The sequence below is a fragment of the Vigna radiata genome, chromosome 7, assembly GCF_000741045.1.
Source record: "Vigna radiata var. radiata cultivar VC1973A chromosome 7, Vradiata_ver6, whole genome shotgun sequence".
Lineage (NCBI taxonomy): Eukaryota > Viridiplantae > Streptophyta > Magnoliopsida > Fabales > Fabaceae > Vigna > Vigna radiata.
Window position 1 is genome coordinate 2,645,778 of NC_028357.1, and position 4,887 is coordinate 2,650,664.

General features: G+C 22.6%; 1 long non-coding RNA gene across 1 annotated transcript in view; it reads left to right on the top strand.

Annotated features, from left to right (window-relative positions):
- The first annotated feature begins 4,255 nt into the window (after window positions 1-4,255).
- LOC111242107 overlaps window positions 4,256-4,887 on the top strand; it is a 2,772-nt gene continuing 2,140 nt past the window's right edge. Inside the window, exons 1-2 of the long non-coding RNA XR_002668976.1 lie at window positions 4,256-4,496; window positions 4,639-4,711. This is a non-coding gene — a long non-coding RNA (uncharacterized LOC111242107). The remainder of the gene's footprint in view (window positions 4,497-4,638; window positions 4,712-4,887) is intronic.

Here is a 4,887-nt window from a genome sequence, read left to right on the forward strand (position 1 = left end):
TCCCTTTCGGAATGCCTGGGTCCCTTATTATCTTCCTTAATTCAATTTAATTATGTTTTTATTTATTTAATAAAAGTAAATAACAACTTGTTTAGCAATTATTATTTATTAGTGTTACTATCTACCTAAAATTGGATCACTATAATAATTATTGTAAATCTCTTAACTAAACAAATTATAGTAACATGTCCTGGTGCATATCATTATAGAGAGTAGAACTGCATACTTATATATTTTTTTATTATATAGTTTACTTAATGGAACTTTCCTTTGAGTTTTATCTTAGATAATTGTTTTAGATACACTCGTAATATGTAAAATTAGTAAATATAAAATTACTAAATACTCTTGTATATATGAAGATAAATATATTATCAACTCAATACAATATATATATATATATATATATATATATATATATATTAAAATATCTTATTAAAAAAAAAATATCGTCACGTATTGCTCCTTTGATTAAGTGAAATCTTATTTAAAGTTACAATTTTATATTCTTGACTTTATTGTAAATAAAATTCGTCATACTTCCTTGTTATTAACATTTCAGTGCTTGAATGTCAAATCTTCTTAGTTTAACAAAATTGACTAATGATAGTTAAAGATCAACTTGATCTTTGATTAAAAGCCATTTTTATCATCTTAAATTCGTATGCATTACACCATTCCAAAACTTGTAGTCATTGCATGATCAATATGTATCATAGGATCCAAAATTTTATAAGTATCTTTTCGTACAAATTTTTTATATAAATTTTGGAAAATTTGCTATGAAATATTTATTGACCAATTTTTGTGAATTTTATAAAATTCCACTAAATATTTATGAAAAAACTCAAAAAATTAAGAAAATTTCTAATAGTGATAACTTATACGCTAACTATTTTTAATAAATAAGATCATTGAATATAAAAACTCTTCTCTTTTATTAGTTTGGCAAATCTTTAATAGGCCTATATTTTTCTCAATTTCAATTTATTGCATTTTCCGGAGTTACGAATTAAATACTAATATTTTTTATTAAGTAACAAGATAACTAAATTAAATACATCAAAATTCTGGATATATTTTATGAATTTTGACTGAGAATTATCAAAAAAAAATATTTTTAGTTAGGTATATTTAATGGGAAAAATACAAAAAAGAAGTTTCATATAATAAAAAAAGTATATTAAAAAAATAAAAGAACTATATAAGTATTGGATTTCTTCTTTTATAATTCTTAAAATGTAATTAATGTATTTCACCATAATAGAATAAATTTGGGTAACTTCTGGGGTTTGGTGAAAGGACTAGATCAAGTCAACAGAAGTTCTATTACCAACTATCAAATCTAATTTATTATTTAATTAATGGTAACCAGTACAATCAAATGCAAGTCAATCTTGCTAAAAAAATCTTTTACAAGTCAACCCTGTACGTATGCATAACTCAATGTTTTCTTTTTTATATTATATAGAAAGATAATTTTACAATATATATATATATATATATATATATATATATATATATATATGAATATAGATTTTATATTACAAAGTATTTTTTATAAGAATGAATTACTCTTTTTAAAATAATATCTACGATTACGGTATTTATAAATTTATCATAATATAATACTTCTTTCCTTTGGTGACTTTAAAGCTAAACATTTGAAATTAGTTTTTTTTTTTAAATTTTTTTTATCTAATTCTTCAATTTTAAAAATATATAAATTTAGTCATTTTAATAAAATTTTTATTAAATTTATATTTCAAACGTATTTTATAATAGTATTTGAATTGTTTATATTGTTTGATATATTTTTTTTAATATTAATTAAAAAATTTCAAATAAATTTAATAAAATTTAGTTAAAAAATTAAATTAAAAGATTTACCAAATCAGGCGTCCATCGATGAAATCTCATAAGTTTGTTAATTTATTGTAAGCAATGTGCACGTGACACAATTAATAACTTAAAAAATAATAAAAAATTGATGAAGAATAATAAAATAGTAGATTCAATTTTTAAAAATGATAAAAGGAAAGTTACCTAGGAAGATGGAAAGAATAAAGATCTAGGTGTTCTAGATGTTAGAACATTTTTCTTTAAACAAATTTAAATGTTCACTATTTTTCTTCAGTGATATTTAGTCATTTTATTTTCATTAAAAGATTTTAATTTTCTACAGATGAAATTATATGCATTAGATGACAATATATATTTTAATTATTAGACGAGAGTAGTTTTGAATAATTTTTCAATCAAATTTTCTTTAGTTTTGAATTAACAATTCGATTTCTTAAATAATACGACAACTCCTTGATTTATAAACCAAAATGTTATTGCGATCCTTTTTTTATTTATAAATCAAAATGTTATTGCAATCCTTATGTTACCCAAAATTATTGAGAAATAGTAGTTGTTGATTGGTCTTGATTTAATTATTTAATTTAAATTATAAATTATTTATTTTTTGAATGTGTTTTTCTTTTCTATTATGATAATTATAAAGTGGCAGTACTTTATAGAGTTAGCATTGGTAATTGTGATGGGTGAAGTTGTTTTACCCAGTCTTTTGCTTGTGGTGCCAATTTTTTCTTTTCATGTTTATGTCTTTTCTTTGTGATGCATTCATGAATGAAGGATGAAAATGATAAATATTTCATTAATGGCATTTGCACAAGAAGAGCTTCCATCATTTCCATTTTTAATTCAAAATCCATCCCAATTATACCATAATATGTAGAAAAAAAAATATGTTATAATATTTAAGTTAATATTACTCTTAGTGCTTGTTTGAAGTTTCTCAAAATAGGAAAAATTGTAGTTAATTTATAAACACTAGATTTAAGGGAATCTTAACTATTAAAAACTAGTTTTAGTTCCTCAAATTTTCTGTTCAAGGGATAAAATTGTTTCTTTTTCAATTATTTAATCCATAAGTTTTGTGAGACTGATACAATTTAAAAAAATTAAATTATATTTAAAATATAAATTATATGCATAAATTCTTTTATAGTACAACGCCTGTACAAGCATAAAGGGACAAACTTTGAGTAATGTTTTGACAAAAATCAATTCATAGAAAAATTGAACTTTTCTTACAGTGTGTGTTTTACGTCTTGTCCTTTATATTAGTGCCATATATTCTAAAGTTTCAAAAAGACAAGTTTCGAAAACTTAGTCACAATTCTTTATCAATTTTATTTTCTAAAATTCTGATTATATTTTTTAATCAATTTGATTTTCAATGGTCTAATAAAAATATATTATTTAACTTTTTAAAAAAATAAATGTTTTAAGTAAAAAATAGAGGAGTTTGATAATTTATGTAAGAATTTTTTTTAATTAGTAAATTTATACAAAATTTTAAGTTATAAAAAAGTTCTAATTAAAATAAAAATTAACTTTAAATTCAAGATATTTTAATAATTTTAAAATTTAATTTAAAATAAAAAAAATAAAGTGGTTATTTATCGTTATGATTGATTCATGTATTTATTATCTTTTATTTTTTTATTTTAAATTAAATTTTAAAATTATTAAAATACTTTTTTATTTAAAGTTAGTTTTTATTTTAACAGGGACTTTTTTATAAACTTTGTTAAAATATACCAACTAAAAAATTCCAAATTAGTAAACCCCAAAAATAAATATTTTACTTAAATATAAACACTATAAGAAAATTTTTAAATAATAACCAATTTTAGTAATAAATAATATGTTTAAAGATAAATTTTTTTATAGTCAAAATTTTGATAAATAATAATAGTGACCAATTAATAATAATTATTATTTTAGTTATTAATTTAGAGATTAATTATTATTTTTAAAATTTATTTTAATTATTAATAATTTTTTGTTTATAAATTAGTTATTACAGTGACTAATTATTTTTATGATTAAAATTGATAAAATTTTCTTGTAGTGATGAAATAAATATTAAGCAAGAGAAATACTTGTATTAAACAAAAAAGACTATATGAGTTGACTGAGTCAATAATGAGTAGGGCATGTAGAAAAAAAGAATGCGTGTTCTTCGTTTTGTGGAAAAGTTTGAAAGACTACGCGTAATCCACGGAGCCATTTCTTCTCACACCCATCATATTCAATAGGTTAACATTCTATTGCATATATTTTCATCAAATTAAATATATAATTTATTTTAAAAAATTTAATCAATTGAAATTTTTCTTTCAATAAATTTAAGATGGTGTAAAAATGTAACACCTTGAAAAAAATAATGTATTAGTGGAATACACGTGGCAGCATATGATAGGTAGAGCATTTTGGTAAAGTAAAAATACCATAGCATTCTAGAACTTAGTCATTTTCTAAAACAGCCACCATCTTCTTCTTCTACTTTTCCTCCATTGCCTTACCTTTCAAGCACCACTACTCAAATTCTAACCGTTTGAATTTCAAATTGAAGCTACCCAAGCTTTTAGGACTGCAAGAGGAGCATTTCCCACCGATTGAATCTCCGTTTCGTCCAACCGGTAAGAAAGCCCTCTTTTCCCCTTTGCCCTAGGGTTTAAGGCATGAAATTTCTTATTCCATGCAACCCACTTCGTTTCTTCCACAATCTAACTTCAACTTGGTGCTAAAATTCGTTCTCCATCATCAATTGATGATTTATAGGTGATTCTAACATTTTGGGAGTGTAAGAAAGTGGTCTGGAGTTCCTACTTGAGCTTGGTTGTCTACACTAGAGGTAAGGGGAGCTAGTTCTTCTTTCATTTTAGTGGTATGCCTTGAATGTATGATAATTTTGATGTTGTATGTTGTTGGAGGCACGAAATTGGTTATATTGACTTGAAATGCATGAATGGAAATGTGTATGTTGTGTGAATTTGATGATTGATGATTATGAACTGTTTGGGACGTTTT